The sequence below is a fragment of the Antechinus flavipes genome, chromosome 2 (assembly GCF_016432865.1).
Source record: "Antechinus flavipes isolate AdamAnt ecotype Samford, QLD, Australia chromosome 2, AdamAnt_v2, whole genome shotgun sequence".
NCBI lineage: Eukaryota > Metazoa > Chordata > Mammalia > Dasyuromorphia > Dasyuridae > Antechinus > Antechinus flavipes.
This window is the reverse complement of record NC_067399.1, coordinates 31,965,317-31,992,752: the sequence shown is the minus strand read 5'-3', so window position 1 is coordinate 31,992,752 and position 27,436 is coordinate 31,965,317. Positions and strand designations below refer to the sequence as shown.

The following is a 27,436-nucleotide window of genomic DNA, read 5'->3' as shown; positions in this document are numbered from 1 at the left end:
TCTTTGGTTCCTGGGTATTTTCTTCCTATAGTCACGTCAGTTCAAACCTTGCCTCTTCCACTTTGTACTTGAGTGACCATGGGGAAGTCACTTATTCCTTCTGAGTTCATGTTTCCTTATCATGGAAATCTATGAGAATCTAACGCATATGGTGGTAGTGAGACTCAAAGAAGATAGTGTATGTAACCTGCTCTGCAAGCTTTAAAGTCCCCTAAGATGCCTATTAGTGTTAATAATAAATGACATTCCATGCTACTCTACCCCTTTCACTAGTTTCTCCTAGAACCATGGTAGCCCCAGATCTGATTCCAACCATGTCTCAGCAGTGTCTCTAATGTCGCACGCATCTCCTGGTCCTTCACTTTGTTATCTTCCTTTGTGCCTTTAAGGAAAGGCATCTGAGGTCAGTGGTTTTGTTGCCGGCTTTCTTGTGCATTAGTGAATTCTCTTTCCAACATGACCACTCCTCTCTGAGGGAGGACAGGGGAGGGAAAATGAGGGAATCCTAGTTTGGTAGATATGCATAGCTAGGGTTTTTCCCTCTCCGTTTTTTAAACCGAAAGATTATGGGCAAATTCACGGTTAGCGCTCTTATTGTTAGAGTAATTATGGATATTTAATGAAGGTAGATGTGGGGAGAAAGTGGAATAAAAGGGATAATATTCTCCTTCTTGGAGATAATTCTATTAAGGAAATGATGTGTTTTCTATTAAAATATAAATGGGCAATCTTATTTACTTAAATGGAGCTGTGATTTCATGAATATGAGTATTTCTTCCATTAGAACCAGACGTTCTTAATCCTTTGCTATTCTTGTTAAGATTCTCCAATAGTTTCTCCAGAAAGGTTAACTCAAAGATTCTTCCTCTTAAGTCTTGTCTCACTTTTGGCTTTGTATATTAAGTGCCTGGCATATAATGGGGACTGAAATATTCCCTGATTGAATGATTTCTTAGGCACTAGAGAATCACTTGGACACGTACATATAGACTCTCTCATTATATGACCACCCCACCACCTCCTCTATCATACATTTTCTCTGAGACAGCTTCTATGTCAATTGTGGATAGAGGTGCCACAAAGGACAGAGGTGACAACCTACTTGTTTTCCCCACTCCGTCTCTTTTCATTGTCCTTTGGATCACCTACAATTTTGGTTCCTTAAAGCCTGGAGTTCTAAGATATGTAATCAACTTCATTAGAAGGATGTTTGTAGTGAAAAGATGGGTCTTTTTTTCCACTGTGATTCACTGAGCTTGTTTGATAGTACTAAAAATAGGTATTATGAAAATATGGCATTGTGTTGTTAGGAAGAGACTTCTGAAAAGTGGATTTGATCGCCAGATTCCTTCCGGAGTCAACACCTTTTTTTGAAGATGTCCTAAGTATATCACAGAGAAACAAACCTATAATGAAGCATTCCTATTTGCCAGGCACTGTGCTAGGCACCAGGGACAAAAAAGCAAAACACAGTCCCAATCATGATAAGGGCATAGTCTTGGGGGAGAATGGGTGGAGAAGAAGGGAGAAAGAATGAAAGTGGGGCAAGAGCAGGTAGGAGAGGGAAGAATTTAAGACAGCAGAAAAGAAAACAAAGGAAGATGAAAGCAAAAAGGGATCCAGAGAGTAGATCCCAGGGAGAGAAAGCAACAGGACAGCTCTGACAGCAATGAAACAGGAGGAAAAAGCACAGAGGAGCTGCCACCTGCAAAGCTAGAGAGAATGCTCACAAGGGTGAAATCATGTATCCTTCAAAATATCCAACACAACAGAGCAGGCAAAAAAGTTCTAAAGTCTGAATTTCACAAGAACCAAAATCAGGCTGTGCTGAGGGAGCATCAGCATGCTAGGACAATTTCAAACACAAAGTCCTGTGGCAGAACTAACATCCAAAGAAGAAGAAAAATCTTCCAGTCAGAAATCAAATGAGAAGCTCCAAGGGAAAGCGAATCAGCCTGAAATTAAAGGCAGATGAAAAGCAGACTCAATTCAACCAGGTTACACTTAATAAAGCAGCCTGTGTAAAACCCAAGAAAGAAAAGATTCTATTGTCTGAACCAGCACAGAGTAAAAGTAAACACAACTAAGAATATTTTAGACCTTGTCCAAAAAATTGTAAAATCAAATAATGATGACTTCACAATTCTTGCAGATTAACAGGTTCGGAAAAAAAGCATGCACTGTCAGATATGACTAATGTGTAGATTCACTTTGCTTGACTGTACTTAGCTTTAAAAGGGAGGGTAGGGTTCTTTTGGAAGGACTCATGGGAAAGTACAAAGAATGTAGCTTTTTTTTTTTTTTTTAAAGACATAGAGTATCAGTAAAACATTTTAAAAGGAAAAAACCCTAAAATAAACTAATATTACTTAGTGGAAAATATTCCATACCTCAAAATCTTTCATTACCCATAGTATAGCAGGTTTTTATGTGCTAAAAACTGACCTTAAATCAGACATTAAGCAACAATTATTTAATAAGCACCTACTATATGCAGACATGATTTTTCTTTCTCATGAATGAAGAAGCTCACAGAAGCTTAGCCCTCAGGGGGCAGCATCGCCCTGGGCAGAAGGACCAGGCTGCAGCACCAGGGCTCCGACCCTCCTGGCACCTCGCCTTTGGTTTCTAGGATCCCATTGAGAAGTCTAGCATCCCCTGGTTTCAGACCTCTCATCACTACTAATTCTACTCTCCTGGCTCTCTGGGACTTTCTCGGGGGCACATCTTTTTTCAGGAAGGCAATCACTGAGCCGCCTCTGGCTTTAAAGCTCTCCAAACTTCCTGGTGACTTCTCAGCGCGGGAGTTCCCAAAGTACCTTCCGTTTTCACTGTGAAGTCCGTGGCCCCGCGGCCACCGCACTCTCCCCTGGTGTAGAGGAGCAAGGGAATGGCTCCAGCAGAGAGCAGCAGCTCCTCCTCCTCCCTCCCCTGGCACCTCACCTGTGTCTCATGCTGGGGGATGATCCTGTAAGGATTGCACCTGGATTTTCAAGCTCCTGTGTCCGCCTGGTTAATCCAACAGCACTGCCAGTCTGGGGTTTCTACTTCTTTGGGGTCTTCTTCCCCACAATGCAATGGGAGACCCTGCACAGTCCTGCCTCACTTAAATCCAGGTCACTTGCAAGTCATGGCAACGATCAAGAGCAATGCTACCCACGCAGGTTCCAAATACAGGCCAGTTAGTGTAATGCCCTGAACACACACTACCAAGTTTAACGGGTATATCTTTAATAAATGATTATAATGAGCCTGATGGGAAGGCTCCCCTGCTCAGAAAGAAAAGCCCAAAGCACTTTAAAACAGTTATTTCACAGCTCCCCAAAGGATCTCAAGGGCTGCACCAGTTAGGACTTACACTAATAGAATCTCAAAGATCTTATACTTAAAGATTTCACAAGATTTAACCCTACTGTGGATGTGTGTACGTGTGCAGAGACCATGATGGGTCAAACAAGAGCGAAGAATCAGGCATGAATGCTGTGACGCCTTTAGGATTTGTCTGGGTATTTTTACTCAGTTACACTTTGTTGTAACAAGAGAGAGTTCTTGGGATCAATGTAGATCTTGGAAGTAAAAGCAAATTTTTTTTCTCCAAACCAATCAAATATTGAAACCAAAAACATCCCCAAGATGAGAAGAGATTTATCTTTGGCACTAGAACGCAAGTTCTTTGAAGACAGGAACTGATCTTTGCTTTTTCTGTGCGTACCCAAAACTTAGCACAAGGACCTGGTAAGAGTTTAAAAATGCTTGATGAATACATAGGGAAAGATAACAGATGGTTTTTCAGGAGTGTTTCTAAATGGGAGACAAGGTCAAGTTTTCTATGCCATCTCACAAAATCGTTATGAAATATGCTTGTATACCGAATTTTAAACTTAATCACTCTCCTTAAGAACAAAATTGTATTCAAGTCCATGATGAGAAAGAGGACGCTCATCAACGATAAATGAAATTTGAGAATATGGGAAAGTAAGGCGATTCTACTTCCTCAACACATCTAGATATAGTCCCCCTTCTCCCCAAGAGTTATCACCTTTCTTCAGCCTCTCATCTCCTAAACTATTCCAACAGCTTCCTAACTAGTCTCCCTATTTCTGTTCTCTCACCATTGCAATCTACCTTCCATGAAGCTAATGAAACAGTCTTTCTAGGCTAAGGTCTTCTCATGCTCCTTCCCTGTTCTTTTCAGTCTAAGTACTTTTAAGGCTCTCCACAATCTGGTTGTAATGCACTTTCTCAGCTTTATTTCCCATTACTCTCTTTCACAAACTTTAAGCACCAATCTACACTGCCAGCTGTTTACAAAGTCAAACTTCCATCTCCTTCCTTCACATATCTGCTATACCTTTGTCTTTAAGCCTTTACATCCATATTCCGATCTACCTTTCCAGCCTCACTGTCCACCACTGTCCACTCTGCACTGTGTTTTTGCCAGATTTTCCTTTCTTGTATCCTCACACAGAGTATCCTCCAACTTTTCTCTCTGCAACTCGGCACTAGCTACCCCATCAGGGCCAGTATGCCTTTTCTTCTTCCGGCTGCCCCTCAAAATCCCTCTCTTCCTTCAAGATACACTTCCTTTAACATTTTTCCTGATTACTTCCTCACAACTACTAGTACCTTCCCCCTTGTATTTATCGGCTTTGCTTTTAGTTCTATTTATTTATTATAGATACATAATAAATAAATACATATTTATCATGTATATATACTTGGGTATCTCCTCATTAGAATGTACAATCCTTGAGGGCAGAAACCATTTTGACTTTTTACATCCTTACACAGTCCTTGGCACTTAGCATATGTCCTTAATAAATTTTGAGTGATGTCATCTTTGCTTTTCAGAATTCTTATCTTCAGTCAAAGCTCAGCTGAGTGACCACGGCTTTCTCTGCTCCCCACAGTTGCTAGTTCTCTTCTTCAAACTATCTTCTATTGACTTGCAATTACATATTTTGAATCACCCCCAACAGAACACAAGTTCCTCGGGAGCAAGAATTGTTTCATTTTTATCTTTTTATTTCTGGCATCTGGCACACTGTCTTACACACATGGCTGGCAACTTACAGATCTTTCAAATAAAAGAGGCTAAATAGTAGCGCAGAGAGACAGAGAAAAAGACAGACAAACAGAAAAGACAGAAGGCAGTTGGCCAGGTTTAAGGTGAAAGAGAAGCATGGTTTTGGACATAGAGTTTGGTATAACAGTAAATTTGGAGAAGTCCTGAATGCCCGTGGGGATGTTCATTTTAACTTCAGAAGGGATACTAGGGGGGAAAATACAAATTTAAGAGTCATCTACATAAGAATGGCAAAATGCAATTGAGGAGATACTTTTTCCTCCCCAATATGGGCACAAGATGACCTAAGGATGGAGCTAGAATAGACACATGGTCAATAAAATCTACTAATATCTTTTCCTGGGTGACAAAATATCAAGAGTTTTTCTGACCCAATGGAAAGGCAGTCTGGTACACTGGTAAATGTGCTAGTTAGAAGTCAGGGAACTTCAGTTTTAATTTTGATTTTGTAAGTTACTAGCTGACTTTCAGCAACTCAGAACTTCTCTGGATTTTATCCATAAAAAAAGAATTGAACCAGATGACCTCTAAAGTCCCTTTTAGCTCAAAAATGATCATCTCATGACATGTGACCAGTCAGCAAGCAGCAGAGGTGGGCCATGAGCCCACGCCTTCCTGACTTTCAGCCCAGCACGGCCTTACACTGCCCTGCATCATTTCTAAAACAGCACAGAAAGTTAGACCAAGTTAGATTCAATAATAAATAACACTCACAAGTAGGAGAGCGGATGTGACAGGAGCTCTCAGACCTCTTCACAGCACTTCTATCGATCCGGGCTCCTTGTTTGCTTATGTTGCCTGGGTCCCTAAGACCAACCTGACAGGTACCCTGGGCCTGTTTCTCTACAACCCCGAATGCCAGGCTAAGCATTTCCTTCTGGAGGCAATAAGTAGTCACTGAAGCATCGCTAGAATTGCCTGAGGAGGGAGGCAACAGAACCGCTCTGCACTGCGAGAGAGCCACCCCCTAAGGACAAGTGCGGCCACCTGAGAGGTGGGCAGTTGTGTTAGGGGAGGAGGGGGCGATTTGGACAGGAGAGGCAACAGGTAGTGAGGAAGGCTCCTAGGCTGTGGATCGGAGGGCCCAGGGGAAAGAGTTGCCTTTTGCAGTAACAGAGAAGGATTTGGGAGGAAGACAATGAGTTTGGTTTTGAACATATAAAGTTTAAGATATGAGAAAGACAACTGAAATTGCAAGATTGGAAATCACCAGAGCTTGAGGCAGGAAAGGCAGATTTGGGAATCATGAGCATAGAGAAGGCAACTAAATCCATGAGAGCTGAGGCCATCAGGTGAAGTAGTAGAGAGGGAAAAGAGGAAAAAGTTCAGGAGAGAAGCCTGAGGGTTCAATGATTCCAGTTTGTCTGACTCTTCGTGTCTCCATCTGAGGTTGCCTTGGCAGATACTGGAGGGGCTCTGCCATTTCCTTCTCCAGCTCGTTTTACAGAGAGGGAACCAAGGCGAACGGGGTGAAGTGATTTGCCCAAAGTCGCACAGCTGTAAGCTGGGACCATATCTGAACCCAGGTTTTCCTGACTCCAGGCCTGGTTCCCTATCCAGTGCACCTCCTCGCTGCTGCCCCTCACCGACGGTTGGAAGGCCTGAAGAGGGTCCAACAAAAAAGACAAAAAGAGCAGTCCAAAGGTAGAAAGTAAAGCAGGAAAAAATGTTATTCTGAAAACCCAGAACGAGGAGGGTATCGAAAGAGAAAAGTGTCAAAGGCTACAGAGAGGCTCAGGAGAATGACTGAGAAATGACTACTGGGTTTGGCAAGTAAGAGATGGTCACTAACTCAGGAGAGACATCAATGGGATGATATGGTCAGAAGCAGACTGTAAGGGATTAAGAAGAAGAGGAGAAAAACGGCTTTTTGTAGATAATCTTTTCCAGTTTAACTACAAAGAGAAAAATATAAGTGAAAGCATGGGAATGACAGAAGAGATAGGATGGAATGGAACAGCTCTGGTAAGGAGCCAGGCCATTTCATTATATGAGACAGGAGTGAAGGAGAAGATAGTGGCAGAAGACACCTATAGGAATGATGAAGGAAATGATGATGAGAAATGATAGAAAATAACCAAGAGGACAGTCACAGAGAGCAGGTTCATTTTCTTTTCTATAAAACATGAGACAAGATTTTCAGCTGAGAGAATTTGAGAATGAGCAGAGTCATGAAGGTTTGAGGAGGGATAAAAAGGTTTCCAAGAGGTACTCTGAAAAGTAGGACAGTGAGTAGATAACAGAGGTATAGTGAGATTGCCTAGCAGGAGTGAGGACCCATTTGGATTTGCGACATATGTTTGTGACCTAGTCAAAACCAAAAGTTCTTTTCATTGTAGCAGTGTGCTATTAGCAATAAATCATGTAAACCAATGTATACTATGTTTACTTCTGTTTTCTGTTAGGTTTTTATTAAAAACTCAAAATAAATTTAATTGCTCACTACTATGCAAAGGGAAAGGGACATGCAATTTGTGGCATTAGTGACCACAGGTGGTAACCATCAGTTATATTATACACTACAATTTATTCACATTCCTTTAATTTTCCTTCCATCCTTCTTACTGAATCTGGAATCAGAGGACTTGAGTTCAGGGCCTGTCTCTGATGCTTACTACCTGTTGTAGCCCTGGGAAATTCCTAGGCTTGAGTATTCTCAAATGTAAAATAAAGATGTTGGAGCACATGGCCTCTGCTTTCCTTTCGGCTTCAAGGGTGCTCCTACGAACTTTTTTTCCTTCTATTATATTTTGTGCCATCCGGTGGCAATCAGAGAGAGTTTGGTTATTAAATATTGCTGATGGTTCTGAGGACTAAAGAGGTTTCTACTTCTTATATCAAACTCATTAATGTCCCAGAAAACTCATGGCTGAGCTGTAAGTTCACCGTTATAAAAGGGTACAAAACTCGAAGGTGGCCGTATGTGATCAGACTCCCATTATTCATCTTGGCAAGAGAAGACCTCCACTGGATGAGGTTCCACCTCTGCTGACACTATCCATTCCTTCCTAAATGCTACCACCCACACCAACGGTCTACAGTAGAACACTGCAAGACTGCTGGCATTTGGAGCCTGTGTAGCCCGGAGTTCCTAAAACAGGAACACAGTGCTACAAGAAGGTTAATGTACAGTGATCTCAGAGAATGGATAAACTTCGTCATCATTTCACATACAGAGCCGTCCAAAGAAATACTCCAGTCTACTTCAAGGAATATTGGCAGCCAACGATTTCTAGAGATCTCCAGGATTCACAAAAAAATTAAAGCAACACTGCTAAGATGCTTTAACAATAAAGAAAAATCACCATTCCCAAGATATTTTAAGCAAAATTCCACTTAATTACAACCAAATTTGAAGCCACGGGGGTTCATGACAATTTTAATATATAGCGCCGCTAACACGAGAAACAAACTATCTACAATTTACCATCCTTTTTGCTCTTATTTACCTTTATTAATGTAGAAAAGTTGTACTAGGACACACATTTTCTTTTAGATGTTACTCTCTGATCTAAGTAGAGTAGCGTAATGGGCTGAGACTTGAGTTGATGCACTGAGGTCCCAAGCACATGAGGCTAAATAGTAATTGGACCATACTCTATTAATATATAAGCTTGGAGAAAGAATGGCCCCCACCCACTCTTTGTGCAAGTCCTGATGTGTTGTATAGGAAATGACGATTCTGGCGGGTGGAGGCAGGGGAGTGGAGAAGGAAGCAGAAAGGGAGACAACTGCTCGCATTGCTATCGCGATCCCCCTTCACCTCTGCTAGCTGGCAAAAGACTTTATAGAAAAGTAAAGGCAAGCTGCCTCCACAAGAAGGAGAGGGTGGGTAGACAGGGGAGGGACAGTGAGCCTATCAGCTCAGCTAGAGCAGAAAGTCCTTGTTAGGGAGCAGAGGGAGATCAGGCCAGTTGTAAAGGTAAAGTGGGATCAGTTTTAATACACTCTTGAATGCCAGGCAAGTATTCACTGATATTTGCTAGCAACAGACTTCATCACGCTTCCCTGAGATAATGATGATGGTCTCTCAACCACCTTGTGTCTCCATACTCTAATCCAATCTTTACAGAGCTCCCAAAGTGATTTTCCCAAAGCAGTTCTGACAATGTACCACCCTACTCAATAAATTCTAAATGCTCCTATCACACCTAGGATGAAATATAAATTTTCTGGAATAATCTCTTCACTACATGGTCTAGACTTTCTAAACTTATTATACATCATTCACCATTCCCTTTTCTGCACCCTAAGGCTCTTTTCTATTAATAAAGAAGGCACCTAAGAGCAACCTCAGGAGGCAGCCTGGGGGACCTGAGGCTTTGTTCCCTACAAAGTGACCAACTTCTATTTTCTGCTGAACAGCCCTCAGTAAGGCCGCCAGGGTGACCAGGAGCTGCCCCCCAGCCCCACTCCCAAACCTGTTCTCTCTCCATTTGTCTGCCCATTGTCACTTCGGACAAATTAACCAAAAAAGTGATTCTCTAGGTCACCGACTGGCTGCAGTCACCCTCATGACGATCGGTCCTGGACCAGGAGACCCAGCCCTCGCCTGGCTTGGCCCCCCCCCCCCCCCAGCAGCTTCCCTGTTTCCCCTGCATGTTGGCGTCCTTCTCTGCCAAATGAGGGCGGTCACTTAGCTCTCATGGTTGTGGTCAAGATGGCAAGGTAGGGCAACAAGGGCAACATTTTGAAACCCCACTGCATGTAAGCTCTGAGAACTGGCTGAGGCTGCCCCCATCACAACCTGGCCCTTACGGCAGAGAGTTCCGTAACAACTTGACTCTCACTAAGCCGTGTCCCTGTGTGGGACCCATCACACCTCTGTAACAATCAGAGGCCTCCCAAGGAGGCCAGAGAATTTTACATCCTGAAGAAGAGCTTGAACACAAGCATCAATTTGGGGTCAAAAGCCATAGAAGCAGGGCCACTAATCCCTAGATAAGGCTCCTGTTATCCAGGTTTATCTTATTTTTGTTTATTGAGTTAAATCTCTCCCAATTCCATGTTAATCTGGTTCCAGAGTACTTGACAGTGTTGGGGGCTGCTTGTTTGACTTAGTTTGTTAAGCATTCTCTCTCTTCTTTCATTCCTTCCAAGTGATTTATACTAACATCTGCATGATAGAATTTGCAATGGACTTTTGAGATCATTTTAGCTAACCTACTGGATCTGTAGATGACAAAAAAGAAAAGATTATGTGACTTGACAAAGCTGACCCTAAGGAGTCAGGGTTAGAACACTCAGACCAGGGGACTCAAGTCTTCAAAGCTCCAAAATCACTTCTCTTTCCATTGTACCATATTCTGGAACACAAAACCCCTCTAATTTTACATGAGCATAAATTCTGAGAAATAGATTATCAATGCGAATGGACAGATTATCAATGAATCAAGACCAATACTCAGAAGTACAATGGACACCATGATAATGTTGAGCTCACAGTAATAAGATTTTCCCATGTCCTGGTCACTAATCTATTCTAAAAACCACTCTGCTAATGAGGACACGGAAAAATTTAAGAAGAAACCTGAACAAAAAGTATTCTGACAAGTCTTTGTCCACATAAAGCTAAAATCTCTAACTAAAGTGTCCTTCTAAGTAGAAGTATGAAATATATGTCCTTAACCATCACTCCCTAGTGACTCCAAGACAAAACTCTTCAGGTTGGCTTTTCCAGCCCCTCCACAATCTGACTCTCTTGCAGCCTGACTTCACCTTGCTTCCACAAGTACAATCCATCTTCCATTCAAACCAGAAGAGCTGGTACCAAAAATTAACTTGGTATAGCTGCCCCTCACTGCAGAGGAGCACTGCATCCTTCCACATCTGCCCTTATCTTCCTTAGAAACCCAGCTCGAGAGCCACTCTTTCTCCCTCCTGGAGAACAAGGGTTGTGATCTCGCATTCCCCACCATCACAATGCTTTGAAGTCGGCATGATCCGCTTACTTGTTGAATTCTTGAAAAAAGTTTTAATCAGGATGCTGAACATACATACATATTAAGGGGACTGGGAAGAATAAGGGTAGAGATACAGGCACCTACAAAGTGCAGGAGGCAAGACAGCCTCAGTCTCGTACTTTGAAAACCTTACTTCCATGAGGGGGAAAACTAGGCTGGCTCTTGTGGGCCGGGCTGCTTCATTTCTTGGGCATGGGCTCTAAGAACCCCCAATCTCCCTTTCAGGAAATAGGCCCCCATCACCCTCTCCTTTTCAGCCTTCCAGCTGGTCCCTTCCCTAACACAGCTCAAACATATCCGGGGCTTCCTCCTCCTTTCCCAGCACTCTCCTTGGTCGACATTTTACCTCTTAGCTACCTCTCCCTGTCTCCCTAAAAAGAGCTGTTTCCTCTCCCTATCTCTTCTTCCCGCCCTGCTTCCTCCTTCTCAGCTCCTCCCCATTAGGCTTCCCAACTCACCATGCTAAGACCGCTCTCTGAAGTACCAACAGTTTCTTAACTGCTAGAGCTGAAGGGCTTTTCTCAATCCTCGATCTGCCCTCCATCTCTCTGGTCGGGTCCCCAAAATCACCAGATATAGAACAAAAATGAGACTTAGAAATCATCAAATGCAACCCCCCAATTTCTCCATATGAGGAAGCTGAATCACCAAAGGGCAACTTGCCCAAAACTCAAGGGCTAGGAAGGACAAAATTCAAACCCAGGCCCTCTGAATATCCCCATGCTTTTCTGGGAAATGTCACTGCCAATCCCCAGATACTTTCTCACGCACTGACTTCCCTGATACTGCTTTACTCTGAGTGTTGGACAATCTAACCCACCTTTCCCACAGCATTTTAGAACCAGAAGTGACTGGCCATCTATGTCAGAAATCATAGATTTAGAGATGGAGGAGACCTTAAGAGGACTTTAAATACAATCCCCTCATCTTACAGACAAATCAGATGGCTTGCACAGCTAGTCACAGAGCTAACAATGGTCTCAGGCAGGGCCAGAATCAGGTCTGACTTCTAGTTCAGCCCCCAGCCACCATTCCATGCTACCTCATAATCTAACCCTAACCCTGAGAAATAAATAAAAAATCCTTCTACAGCGTACTAGCTGAGGCCCACCCAACCTGACCACCTCCAATGGGGGGGGGGGGAGGAGATAAGAGGGAAGGAGCAAGGGGGGAGATCCCTCTACCTCCAAATACAGCCCATCTACTTTTTGGATAATTGTAACCATTAGGAAGTCTCCCCCTGACAATTAAGCCTAAATTTACTTCTGTGCAGTTTCTAGTCCTTGATAGCAGTTCAGTGCCCTGGTACCAAATAAAATAAATCTAATCCCTCATACATAGGACAGCCTGCTAAATATTTGAAAACAGCTACTTTATCTTTCTCAGTCTTCTCTAGGCTAAACTTGGCTAGATTTTTCAACCAATCCTCAATGTGGGATTATAAGCCCTTCATCATTCTGGTTGCTTTTCTCTGTCACTGTCAGAAGCTGGTCACTATGCATGTTCTGAATATCTTTCCTAAACTGTAGAGCCCAGAACAGAATACTCCAGACTGACAGGGTCTTTCAACCTTCTTTACTTCTGGAAGCTTAATGAAATCCAAATTTTTAGTAGTTTTTTTGATCCCCCTATCTCACTTATGGTTCATGTTGAACTTATAATACACTAAAAATCCAGTCTCTTTTCTTTCCTTCCTTTTTTGCTGAGGCAACTGGGGTTAAGTGACTTGCTCAGGGTCACACAGCCAGGAAGTGTTTAAGTATCTGAGGCCAGATTTGAACTCAGATCCTCCTGATTTCAGGACTGGTGCTCTCTCCACTGCACCACCTAGTTGCCCCGACCCAGGCTCTTTTTCAAATTGCCTTTGAGCTATTGTGTACTTATGAAAATTTTTTTAACCCAAGTGTAATTCTTGACATTCATCTTTCTTAAACTGTCATATTAATCAGTCCGATGTCAAGATCCTTTCAAAATCCTGACTCATACAGTATCCCTCGTAGCTGGGGACTACTTTCCAATGTGATCGGCCTACTTTATGCCTTAGTCCAGATCAATCCAAATCACTGGTAAAAAATGTTCAACAAACAGCTCATTGACAACCAAGCATAGATCCCTGGGGGTTCTCTATTTGAGAACTCCTTCCAAGATGATATGAAATGATTAACAATTCCTGGGTCTGTCCAACCAACTCCAAATCCATGTCATTATACTATCATCTAGCCCACATCCATCTCCCTCATAAGAATTGTATAGATACTGTTATCAAATGCCTTGCTAAAACATAGGTAAACTAGACCTACTGTATTCCCCTGACATACTCTTCAGTATTTATGTCCAAAAAAAAATATTCTGACATGTCTTGTTCCTAATGAAGGCACACAAGCTTTCTTGTAATCTCTTCCTTTTTCAGATGTTCACTATCTCTCTAACAATATATCAGAATTGTACCAGTGATCAAAGTCAAATCCACTTGTCTATAGTGTGGTAACCGTATTATCTTCCCTTTTTTTGAAAAGAATATTTGCTTTCTCCGATCCTGCATCACCTCCCCTACTCTTCATGATTGTTCACAACTCATTAACAGTAGCTCAACTTCACACCAAAGTTCTTTTAGTTAGTTCACTTGGGCCAGGTTGACTTGAATTCATCTGGGACAGCTCAGTATTTTTACTATCTCTATTTGTTTTGGGTATCAACTCCCTATTATCCATTTTTGTTCTGTTCTTTTCCAAAGTAAAGGTCATTCTCCTTGGCAGAAAAATCAGAAGCAAAATTAGAAGTAGGCTGCTCTGCCTTTTTTCTCTCTGTCATCAGTTATCCCTGTTCCATCCAGTCTGAGCTACAGCGCTTGAACTCTCTTTGATCTTCCTCTCTTCCCCCTATATCAGATTTATCCCTCCCCCTTTTGTTTTGTATACTTGGAACTATCGCATCCCACATAATCCTTAGGATAATGTGGAATGTTGTTTTAGGATGTGTTCTCTGCAGATATATTTTAAAAATCTAAATGGTTAATTTTTTTTGTACATTCTTACCTGCCTCTTCGGTAATTCTCATTTTTGACTCTCATAGAGATTATTCCCCCTTGGGTGTTTGAAACTTTATTAAGAGTTTTCTATTCCTCTTGTCCTGATTTCTACTACAGACTTCCTAATGATCACAATTATCCAAAAAATACAATGGGCTGCATTTGGAGTTAGTAAGATTCCCTCCTTATTGAAGGTGGTCAGGCTGGGGTTCAGCAAGTATGCTGTAGAGGGATTTTTTTTTTAGCATTAAGAATTCTAAAAAAAAAAAAAAAAAAAAAAAAAAAAGAATTCTACCTACCTTTTCTCTGACTCCTCTGAAATCTTTCCCAAAAAATCTTTTGCTGGTTCACCATCCATTTTTCACCCACTCTTTTTATTGCTACAACACAATAAACTTTTTATTAAGCACCTACTACATTCCTGTTAATGGACCCACCATCCTTCTAGTGATCCAGGTACAAAATCTTAAGCAAAATCTTAAGTGTCATCTATGAGTCTTCTCTACCATTCACCTCATCTATTCATTAAGTTATCAGATATCTCACTGTTTTTATCTCCACAATATCTCTCACCTCTCTTCTCTCCACTAATATAGCTTTATACCATTTCAGATCCATATAAACACTAAGGTTGATTATTCAGTAGTCTTCTAATTGGTCTTCATGCCTCAAGTCTCTCCCCATTTCACTCTATCCTCTACTCAGCTGCCAAGGTGATTTTCCTAAAATGCAGATTTGTGCAAATTAAAGCAACTCTGAGGTTCCAATTCGTGCCCACTACTCACAGCAAAGATGTACAAGAGAAAAAATGACAAACGATGGAGGAGATGCTAGAAAACCAGACCCTAATGCATTCTTGATGGAACTGTGAATAAGTTTAGCCACTGTGGAAAAAATCTGCAAATGTTACATTTCTGCTCCCTTTCATTATGTCTAAAAAGTTATTATTGGACTGAACTATCCCTCAGAGATCTAAGAAAGAGGATTTCTATTTAGAGAAAATATTTAAGGTGGCTCCTTTTGTAATTGCCCCAAACTAGGAACTGGATGGATGAGTGGGGAATCTTTCTACTGAGAAATGGCTAAAGAAATTATGGCATATATATGCTGTGGAATATTATTATTTCATAAGAAATGAAGAAATGGATTGCTTCAGAGGAAGCGTGAAAGAAAAGTATCCCAACTGGAATAATTTTTATAACATTGTAGAGAAAAACTTTAGAAGACTTTGGAACTGTAATCGATGCAATAATGAACCACTAGCCTAGAAACAAAACAGCCGCTCACCTCTTTGCCAGAGAGGTGATGAATCTAAATGCAGGCAGAAAATTTTCCAGCGAGGTGAGCGTGGGGATTGTTTGCTGGACTATAAATACATGTTTATGATTAGGGTTTTATTATTGATATTATTGTTGTTTCTTGGCGTTATTCAAGGAAAGAAGGGAAAGTTATAAAGATGGGTAATAAGAGTCCAAGTTCGACCATGTCACTGTATCCCACTCAAACTTCCGAGGTTTCCCATTATCACTAAGACCAGATATATTCTTCTCTTTGCAATTCTTTGGCCATCTCTCCAGTCTCCTTATATAGAGGCCCCTTTCATACACGCTACAGAATTCCACCAAACTGGTTCCTCAGGCAACAGCACTCCCCATTTTCATCCCTTTGCACTGGCTATTCCCAATGCTTGGAAGAGTCTTCTTCCTCACCTCAGTCTTTCAGAATCCCAGATTTTTACTTCATGATTCAAGTGCCATCTTTGACAATCCCCTCCAACTACTGGGATGCTCATCTTTTATCTACTTTGTCTAATACATACACTGGCTCCTCTATTAGAATGTAAACACCTTAACAGCAGAGAGATTAGCAACATTTTCTTTTTCTTTGTAACCCTAGTGCTAGGAAATGCTTTGTAGTACAGTGCCTAGCACATAGTAAATCTTTAATAAATACTTAGATTACCACAGGAATTTGTTCTGCATGACTACACTTTGTGTGAATTGAAAATAAACCAAAAAGTAAACAAATAAATGGCCACTTCAGTAGGGATGTCCAGCACTCCCCAGCACAATGTCTTCTTTGGTGATCTCAACAGCTCTTACAGACTCGATTATTATCTCTGTTCAAATGAACACAGCTCCATAAGCAGAATGTCTATTCCAAATCCTAGCCTCACGTCCCAGTCTGCATTTGAGATATTTCTAAGAGATTGTTCCAATGGTGTAGCAAATTCACAAAGAATTCACAAGAGAACTCATTTCTCCTTCTAAATCCTCTAACCCTCCCCACATCTGTTGATCTGCCCACTCTTTTTTACAGAAGAAAGAACCAAAACCCAGAGACAACAATGATCTTGCCCAAGTGCTCTCCCTCTTCTATATACCCCATTACTGCTTGCACTGACACTTAGTTCTGTGAAATGGCAGAGAAATGATTTTGCCTCTTTGATCCTCAGTTTCTTTGTGTGAAAAACAAGGCTATGTAGAAGACAGCTCTGAACCTATGGCTCTATGTTGTGCCAAACCACCCAGATTTTTTAACCTTGATACTTCTCCACTTAATCACCATTAGTTACCAAGTCCTGCCAGTTCTACCACACGTCTTCCACTTATTTCTTTCTCTCCATTTATATCCCCAGCTAGGCCTTCATTGCCTCTCTTCTGGGCTTTTTTAATCATCTCCTTATAAATGATCTCTAGTGTCCAATTTCTCCCCCTTCTATCCCAGTCTCCCTATAGCTGTCAAAAGAATTTAGAATAATTCTCTAACATTTCCTTACACAAAAACTTTCAAATAGCTTCTCATGGTTCCTCAGTTAAAATAAAAACTCTTAAACCTGGCTTTTAAGACTCCCATCTACCTGGTTCAGGCTGATTTCACACATTAATCTGTTCCCATCTATATTCCAAATATGAACAGCTCTTCCCTGAACGCAACATTCTCTCCTCCCCTATGCACTTGCATAAGCAATTCCTGATGCCGGCAATAACTCTTGCCAGTGACATGGGCCTTCTGATCCTCGCACAAAATAGCCTATCTCCTAACTGCTCTATTCCCCACACCCAGAATTCCTTCGCTCCCAACCTTCACCTCCTAGTTCAGCTAAAATCCCACTTTTTCTATGAGAATCCTTTCTCAGTCATCCCTATCTTGATACTTTATCTCTAATTCATCCTGTATATATTTTGTTTGCACATAGTTGTTGGCACAATATCTCCCCCATTAAACTATGAGTTCTTTTGGAGCATGGTTTGATTTTATTTCTGCATTTGTTTATTTATTTACTTATTTATTGCCTTTTTTTGTGTCTCCATATTTAGCCCATTGTCTGGAACACATTAGGTGCTTAATAATTGCTAAGTGATTGACCTCCAAAGCTAAGAATCCTTGACTCTCTTTAGGACTCTATGCTGCCTGCTCCAGGATGCTTTCCTTTATTCCCCTAAATTTTTTTAATGGTCTCTCAAATGCTACCAATTCATGCACATGCTACATTTTCCAGTAAAAGGGATGCTCCTTGAAGACGAAAATATTCTTGTGTTCCCTATAAAAGTATGTATAACCTATTTGTCAAACAGAATTAAATATTTATTGAAGCAACAATATACATACAATACATGAAAGCGTTCAATAATTACCTAAATAATTCCTGTCTCACACAATGTAACCAACAGCAGATTTACAGTGGAGGACCTGTGCTCCCATCCCAATTCTGCCATTCAGTATCTTCATTTGTAAAATGAAGGGAGCTCGGGCCCTCTAAAGCCCCTTTCAGCTCCATGATTGGGCAGCTGGGAGGTTCCGCCACAACAACACTGGAGCTGGAGTCAAAGAGACATAATCCAAGTCCAGCCTCCGGAGTGTAACCAGTGAGGTGATCTCAGGAAGTCATTCCTCTCAGCCCCAATTTCCCCAATTATAAAATGGGGGTAATACTAGAACCTACCTCACAAGGTTCCTGGGAGGATAAAATGAGGGAAGTTGTGAAAAGTGCTGTACAAGCCTGCTCCCTGTACTATCTCTCAGGTCTCTTCCAACTCTGTCTCTAGTCCTGTGACCCCCTCTCCTTCCCAAGGGAGAAGACTTGGGAACTGTCTGAACAATGGCTGCCACCCTGCCTAAAAAGCATTCTCAGCACATCTCTTGGCTTTGCTTTCCAGGGACAATTGGCAGAAACACCCACCGACCGACAAGAGAGACCCAAGAAAAAGGCACCTGCTCCTCCTAAGAGTCGCCATTGTTTTTTCTCATCTCCCAACCATCCCAAGGGAGTTTCTTCTCTCCTGCCCCTCCACAAAGGAGACATGTGGCTCAGTAGTCTGTCCTCAAAACCAGACAGTCCCAGGTTTAAGTGCAGTCTCCAAGACATTACAACCTGAGTAAGTGACTGAACATTTTGAACTCCACCTGTTCTCTATGAAGAAGTGCAAATCTGCATCATTAGAGGGAGCTTCCTCCAGGAGTTCCAGATATAATCTCCTTATCTCAGCCAAAAAAAAGTCCTCCATTCTTCTACTTAGGCTGCACTAGAACACAGAAGCAAACATGCAGGAGAAGCACTTAGCAGCTCAGATTATGAAAAATGGGTAAAACCACCCCAAAAAACTAACACTCTACCACCAACTTAATTTATTGTTTTTTTCACACCGAAACAAAAACTAGATGCCCATCATAAACAAATGAAGCTGTAGACACAACAATGTAACCTGGAGGCTGCTACTTAAGTATTTATGTGAAAAATCCAACCAACCATAAAGCAAATCTCCTAATGGTAAAAAATGGTAACAACATATACACAAACAACCTTCTTTTGCCATTTGATCAAGAAAGGAAATTTAGGCACAATTTTCCTAAGGACACAAAATGCTCAATTCCCTGGGTAGTGTTTATGGAATTTTAAAGCTACGAAGATGCTCAGACTTTCACTCAACTGACATTTATTAAATGCCTACTATAAATACTATTATACATTCATCGGGAATGACAAGGACAAAGCGACTATGGTGCAAGGAAGAAAGAACTAATGATAAGGAAGTAATTGTTTTATCTGGGGAGGGGGAAGGGAAGAGGTAAATACAGGATGGGAAAATCACCTGAGCAAATATTCCAAAAAGAGAGGACATAACAAGAGCAGGAGGCCAAGAAGAGCACAGTTGTTCTAGAAATTGAATATATTAAGAATATAAGAAAAGGCTGAAAGGATGGGGTCAGGATGGTAGGAGCCCTGCCCCTAAATGTAGGAATCAGTCATTTAAACTTTATTCAGGAAGTGGTGAAAAGCAACTTACAACATTCTGAGAGGAGCCACATCATCCAAAATGAAATCTTCTCATTTGAAAGATGGGTAAACCAATTTCCAGAGACATGACTTGTCCAAATGCAGATGGCTAATTAGTTTTAGTAGCTGTATTAGAACTCAGTTCTCTTGGGCACTATTGCAATTATCTGACTGCTAATCACAGAAGAACCACCAGACAGTTGAAAATTGATGCCTCCAGGGATTTTAGAAATTAAAAACTTATGTGTGGAAAAATCCATTCTTGGTGGAAAAAAAAGGGGGTGGGGTGGAATATCAAATATCTAGAAACTGCCATTGCTGATAACAAAATGAAAATCTTAATCTCTAAAACAACATACAGTGGGATCAGAGGCTACTGACACAAGAAATACAGCTGAGATTATTTATTATATTTCATAATGATTATCCTTCACAAAGAATTTTGATCTGGGTACCATCTAGTAAGTGACAAGATTTTTTTCAAAAACACATCAAGGGCTTCTCCCTATACTTAGATCATTTCCCCCAGTTTTTTTGCTAAGTTACATAACCAGAGCAGGTAGAAGAATCTGGGGGATATTTAGGGTGGAGAGGACAAGACCTGGGACGACCTAATCCTCAAGTGGAAGAGGACGTAGATCATAGATCTGTTGTTCTCTGTGTGATACACAAAATCAGAAGAAAAACGGATTTCAACTTGATGTAGGGCAAAGAACCCTTCCTTAGTAATTAAGGGCCCTGAGAACTGGGACAGACTGCCTTGAGAGAGAACCCCTAATGAAACAGTCAGCAGTAGTAGGCACTGTCCAGGTGAAAACGGCACCAGTGGCTTTTGAGTTCTCCTCCAATTCTTGCTATTCTGGGGTCCATTCCTGACAGTTGGTCGGTTGGTCTGTCTAGCTCTGCGGGCATGGGAGAAGACAACAACGAGCAGTTCTGGAAATCAGGACTACAGTGTGCCATCAAATACTTGAATGACAGAAAGTAGGTGAGAGCTGACAAGACCAGGGTGCTCCTTGTCACCCCCAGGGTGTCAGGAGGCCTCTCCCTTCCAGCACATCAGAAGAGCTTTTGCGACAAATGTTTGGGAAGATACAGACCAGAACTGCAATGGATTGGCAAGCAGGGATGGTTTGCAATCTGCTTTGTTGGAGCACACTCCCAAATCAATGAGATCACAGGTCCATGTGAATAGGAGATTTATAGATCAAGGCTTCTCAAAAGCTTTGGCTCATGGCACAATGTGTTTCTTTGGCATGAGGAACTCTGCCCCCTAAGACAAGTTCCATACAAAATGTTAAGTTCCATACTTTTTTAGTAGATCACCTAGGAATGTATGCTGCAGGATCTAGTCTATCTAAGGCTTTTACCAAAGAATTTCAAATGCAGACAGAGAAGGAATGCTTATCAAAGTGGATTATGACCGAAAACTTGGCAGCTCTTACAGTATAACAGAGGTGGGGAGTAGAACACTGGGCCTGGAGTCAGGAAGACCCGAGTGCAACACTTACTAACTAGTTGGGTGACTGAACAAGTCACTTAACCTTGTTTGCGTAAATCCACAGGAGAAGGAAAGGGCAACCACTGCGGTGCTTTGGCAAAAATCGGCACCAGACAGACAGCAGCAGGCTAGGGTACCCAGAGGCAGGCCCGAATGACAATAGCTGATAAATTCAGCTCAAGTTGACAGCTATTTCTGCTACATTTCATCTGGTTAGCTGTCTACCAGCAATCTTTACACATTTAAATTTTACCTAATATAGTAGTTCACTTTGTGTTACCATCAAATCTGATGTTGTCAGCACACACACGTGTGTGTCATCAGCAAACTGGACAGACAGGTTCAAAAGCCTAAGCATGAGTTCTCAGAGTGCTGTAATCTTAAATTCATGTGAAAGATTTGGGGATTTTATTTTACTACAAGCTCAAAGAAACTACAATTTGACTTTGTTGCTAAAAAGTCCCTTCAAAAACTATTGACAGGTATAGTTTCCAAATCAAAATAATGGCCACATGATAAACTGTAATGGTCAAACTACATTAAAGATACCACGTACTGTTTAGGGTGCCACATTAAAAAATACTTATAAAATTAATGAAGAACAGCCAAGACAGTAAAGGGTCTGAAAATCAGACTTCATGAGAAAAAGGTGAAAGAACTAAGAATATTTTGCCTAGAAAAAGGAAGGGTAGTCTGGGGAAGAGCTAACATGACAGCTGTCTTTAAAATACAGCATGAGCTTTCACTATGAAATGGGATTAGATTTATAGTATCCATTTCCACAGGATGAGGACCTTAAGGGCAATTTCAGCTACATATAAGGAAGAACTCACTAATAATTAGAAATGTCCAACAATAGAATAAAAGTAACTTATTCTAAGCAGGAGATATTCTGTGACTGGAAATGTTCAAGCAGATGTTGAAATGACACATAACTACAGTCTCACATTGCCTATTTGTTCATTTTAGCAATGAAAATTCAGTACCTTTAAAGATTACATGCCTTCAAAGAGAAAATAGGGCATCATGAATGAAATGTTAGACTTGGAAATCAGAATCCAGAGACTGTTTCCTCAACTCAAAAACGGAGATAACAATGTCCATTAAGTACAATAACCAGAACTCAAGTCCAAGGGCTTATTGAAACACACTACATTATTGTCCACTCAACATGAATTGAAGAAAACATATTTGTTTCCAAAACCTTGCTCCTCCAAAATCTTTTAGCACATCTCATTATTTTAATATAGTAACAAATAGGTTAAAACAAAATGGAGTGCTAGATTTATTATGTGGCTTTCAACAGGAAAATTCTCTCCCTGGGAGATAAGTCCAACGCTGGGTCTTTGCATATAGTGGGCCCCTCATAAATGTTTGCTGAAATGAATTACACACCAAATAGTAAAGAAAGCACAGAGTTGAGATCAGAGGAGCCGAGTTAAACACTAGAAGGACCAGGTACATCAAGTGACTTTGAAATAAAAATTTTCCACCTACTATTTTTTTTTTGCCTTATGGATTACAAAATAAAAACATACAAAAAAAATAATCCTGAATGCTCTGAAGTTATAATAATTAACTTTGACCTCAAAGAAGAAAGAAAAGAAGATTTCTTGCTTCTTTACAGAAGTGGAAGATCATGGGTATGGAGTAGTGCACATAACCTCAGACTTTTTGTCATTTTTGCTTTCATGAATTTGTTTTCATCTTTTAAAAAAATTCTTTATTATAAGACATGGTTCTTTTGGACAGAAGTATGAGAAACATACAGTGGAAAATGTAGGTGAAGTAAAAACAAAAACTAGAAATGTAAATGCATATTTTTTTTTCCTTAAAATAAAAAAACTGGATCAAATATGATCTTTATGGGGCCTTCTCATTTAAAAATTCTTAAGCAAAAACCTCGAATTCCAAGTAGAGTCAATTTGGGTGGAAAGAACAATACTCCAAGCTCTAACTAGATATACTTCTTCAAAAAAGAATGGACTCAAACCAGCTTTAGCTCTTATGCACACTTCTGACAAGCACATTAGCAAGAAATGAATCTCCCCATTATAAATGCCTGCAATGCTCAGGGTGTCACGCACAGGCAATCCACAAAACTGGAAGCAGCTGGCTTTAGGGGAGGCGAGCAAAACACAGCCAGCTCCCTGGGTAGGAGCCGCTCTGCCCAGACTGCCCAACAGGGAAGCTTATCCACACTTCTATTCTTGAGGGCTTGGCACTGCATTATTTTTAACTTAGTTTAATTCTCCAGATTTTACTTATTACACTTAGCTTGTCTTTTCTAAAAAGTTGTAAGAATCTTAGTTAAAAGGTCAACATATCTCCTATCTCCTTCATGTGCCAGGCCTGCAGCACCAGGTACAAAGCTTATTTTAATAAATAGTTGTTGAACAATCAACAAGATTAAGGATAGTGCATGTTCAAAACCCTAATGGAAGTCAAAGGAAGAAAGCAGGATTCATTTTACAAAATTTTCATTAAAAAAGTTAGGCATTTACCAAGGTATTATGAAACAGAATATAATGTGCCCGTTTCCAAATTTCACAAAAACACTGCCTACAGATTTAAACCTTTATTACTTCAGGATACAAAGCCATTTCTGTTAAGAAGGTTATTTTATCCATAAAGGGGGGAAAAAAATCAATAAAGGCTAGAGGACGTAAATAAAAAATATTTTTTGTTTCCCCACAAGTTCTCTATTGACAATCTATCACTGTGCAGTCTCCAGAGCCACTGGGGCTCCCTCGAGCCCAAGGCCCTGAATGCATGGAATTTCCTTCTGAAATCTAAGCACAGCTTTTGTACAGCTGCCTCACTGGCCTTCCAACTGGTTTCCTTTCTTAGATATAGCCTCAGATTTTTTTAGACCACTATATAGTTTACCTTTTACCTACTGAAGAAGATGAGTCTAACCTCTGTGAGCTATCCTTCAGCTCCTTAAGAGACCTTTTCTGAATCAATGCTACAAAAAGCACTCATGGTCTATCCTTGGCATTGAGTGTGCTAAACTTGGAGAGCATGGAGAAAGACAAAACAGCATCCTCTTCCAGGAGCTCAATTCTAATTTGGGAGAACAGGCACATTGGAGATCCAGACAGAGGAAATGAAAGGTGACCTCAACCATTCTTAGTCTTTGTGGCACAGATCCCCTGCTTTGGTAAGCTTCTCACAAGGTTTTTAAATAAAATAAAACTGGGAAACCAGTTATATTTAAAAAGTTAATCAAAATATGCAAAACAGAGCAGTATTGTTGGATTGGAGAGAGTGAAGTATAAAAAGGTAAGACGATACTAGATTATGAAGAGTTTTGAATATCCAACAAAGAACTTTATATTTGATCCTATAAGTAATTTTACTGGAGTTTATTAAATTGAATAGGGAGGATAATGTGGCCAAGAGTCATGCTTTAGGTAAATCACTTTGGTAGGTGAGTGGGCAAGACAAAAAACTGCTCAGAAATGTCCAAAAGTAGTCCAGGTAAGAGGTGCTAAGAGCTAAATGAGGGTGGCTGTGTGAGTGGGAGATGGGCATCTTTCCCTGAGAGATGTTGTGAAGGCAAAAATAATAAGATTCAGAACTGAAGCTAAAAATAGTGTTTTAAAAAAAATACTTTGCACATATTTATCCTGATCTTCCACTATAAAATTCAACCTGTGGTCCATGAACTTTAACAACAATAACAACAACTGGCAACTATATTTCAATATAATTGGTTTCTTTTTTAGTCTTTTTAATTTTCTGCATTAAAAACATTCTGGGAAAGGTTCCAGAGACTTCACCAGATTGATCAAGGCCCGTAACATAAAAAAGGTGAAAATCCTGTTCCAAATGATTTCAAAGTGTCCTATGGGTCACCAGCTTTAACTAAATCTCTCCATTTATACTCCAACAATTACATTTTGCCTTTTTCAATCACAAATGCTGAACAGAGCTCATCAGGACGCTGGATTTAATGATGCCAGGATCATTGTTATACAACAGCTTAAAAAGGGGATAAGGACTCCCTTTTATTAAGTAATACTTGCTGCTTCTCTGGTTTGAGTCTCACTAAAACAGTTGCAAATGAAAGTTAGCAGCAGAAAAAGGAACAACAAGAAAAATTTAGAACTTTAGAAAACTGGTCACAGCTCAGTTAGTTAAGACAAGATTCTATACCTGCTTTCCCTGAGCATGGAACTGAAGCTTTGAGGAAAATAACAGATGTGAAGGCAGAGTCGGGCACATGGGTTACAAAACAATGAAGTGTCCCAGTACAAAATTAAGGCTAGCAAACCATCTGAGGGGTTGGGTGAGTCCCAGCTACAGGTATGACCGCACAGCTTCAAGGGCTTTCCAAAGGGAGGCTGGATTGGGAGAGACTGGGGCCTGGCTCACTAGGCAGGTGTCAGTCAGAGCACGAGGTGCAGGTCTGGGGGCTCCCAGGTTTGAGACTCTCTAAGGGTCACTGGAAGGGGCGGGGAATGAAAGAAAGAATCAGAGAAACAAAACAGCTGTCCTGAAGTACCTGAAAGGTGGCCAGGCAGAGAGGCAGAACCATGAGTTACAAGGTGCAAAGGAACAGACTTTACTCCTTTACAAAAACAAAAACAAAAAACCCACTCTTAAGAATCAGAGGGACAGGGGGCAGCTGGGTAGCCCAGGGAGAGATGGAGTGCCCACCATGGGTCAGGAAGACCCGAGGTCAAGTCCAGCCTGTGACCCTGGGAATCAGAGGCACATAAATGAGGGTCCCCATGGGAGAGAATGTGCTCCACACACCTGGACTGTTTACCAGATACCGTTTAGCCTGACTGACTTGCGGTTTTGCGGCAGTGCCACTGTGTGAGTATAGTGAGTATACCACTATGTCTCGATGGGTCCCACAGCCATGCCGATAGGAGGTGCCGTTTTTATTGTTCCCATTTCACAGGACAGAAGAAGGAGCAAAGGGCCAGCCAGTTCCCAAGACCCTCTGCCTGGGCCCAGGCTTCCACCCACAGCCTCCATTACAATGGAAGCTGTCCCAGGCAGAAACCATCCTTTTGCTTGTATTTATATGCCCCAGTTTAGTGCAGTGCATGATGGTAGCAAAAACTTGAGAAATGCAGATTAAAACAGCTCTGAGGTACCACCTCTCACCTATTTGATTGGCTAATTCGACAAAAACGGAAAATGATAAATATTGGAGAAGATGTGGGGAAACTGAGACACTACCATTGATGGACTTGGGAACTGATCCAACCATTCTGGAGTGCAAAAAGGAACTATGCCAAAGGGCTTTGATTCAGCGATATCACTGCAAGATATGTGTCCCAAAGACATCATAAAAAAGGGAAAGGACCTGTTTGTAGAGTATTTCCTGCAGCTCTTTTCTGTGGTAGCCAAGAAATGGGAATCAAAAGGATGGGGTCCATACGGCTAAACAAGCTGTGGTATATGATCGTAATAGACCATTATTGTACTGTCAGAAAAGACAAGCAAGATGATTTCAGAAAAGCCTGGAAAGACTTACACGGACTGATGTGCAGTGAAGAGAACAGAACCAGGAGAACACTAAACACAATTAACAGCCACACTGATGACAAACCGAGAGTGACTTAGCTATTCCCGGCAATACAATGATTCAACATAATCCCAAAGGACTCATGATGAAGCATGCTATTTTTCCACTTTCTTTCTTACACTTTTTTAAAAAATTCAAGTCTTCTTGTATAAAATGACTAACAAGGAAATGTTTTACAAGACTGCACATGTATAACGTATATAGGATTGCATATGGTCTCTGGGAGAGGGGAATGGAGGGATATACTTTGGAACTTAAATCTTTTTTAAAAAAGATTTTCAAAAAGTATTTAAAATTGTTTTAACAAGTAATTGGGGGGGAAACCCAAAATATGGTATTTTTTAAAATGTCAATTTGTCTTGATTCTTTCCTAGCTCAGCATATAAAGGACATGAGAAAAAGCATATTTAGTAATGATGGCCAGAGACTGTGTCTCCAGGGAAAGCTAGTTTTGAGTTCAAGAAGATGGAAGGAAAATGAGAACAGGTTCAATATAGAATGCAATAAATTAAAGGAGAGCCCAATAGAAGAAGAGAGCAGAAAAGGAAAGCAGCTTTTTCAGCAGAAATGCTGAAAAGTTTGAAGTGGAGGCTGAGGTGGACAAGAAGGTGGGAAGGGGGGCAGAGGAATGGTGCTGACAGCAGCTACAAACACAGAAATAAGGGAGGCAGGACCTTCTTATAGTCAGAAAGTCCTGTTCAGGTTTTTTTTTCTGACTATAAGCCCAAAGCTTCATTCACCATCCCTATCTGTTGCCCATGAAAAGGGCCCAAGGAGGTTTGTACACGTGGCTAGAAGTTTAAGAATAAAAATGCTTCTAAATTCGGTATCTAGATTCATCCACCACCACTGGCGATCCAGGACAGAGGAAGTAAAACCCAAGTAGGGTTTTGGAGCAAGAAAGCTCCTTAACTCTCCCTAGGACGCCAGTGTTTGGTGAGTCCTGCTCTCAGGTCAAAATAATGAAAGCCTTGGCTTTAGTGAGGGCTACCCCTCCATCTGGACACTCAGTAGTAACAGAAGGGAAAGCTA

General features: G+C 41.0%; 1 protein-coding gene and 1 non-coding gene across 2 annotated transcripts in view; both read right to left on the bottom strand.

Moving 5' to 3' along the window:
* Positions 1–27,436, bottom strand: part of KCMF1 (potassium channel modulatory factor 1) — a 100,497-nt gene that overhangs the window by 52,996 nt on the left and 20,065 nt on the right. The gene's annotated exons all lie outside the window — the stretch shown is intronic.
* LOC127552674 (small nucleolar RNA SNORD17) lies at positions 8,010–8,256 on the bottom strand. The gene has a single exon (XR_007951529.1). It is a non-coding gene; the product is annotated as a small nucleolar RNA SNORD17 (small nucleolar RNA).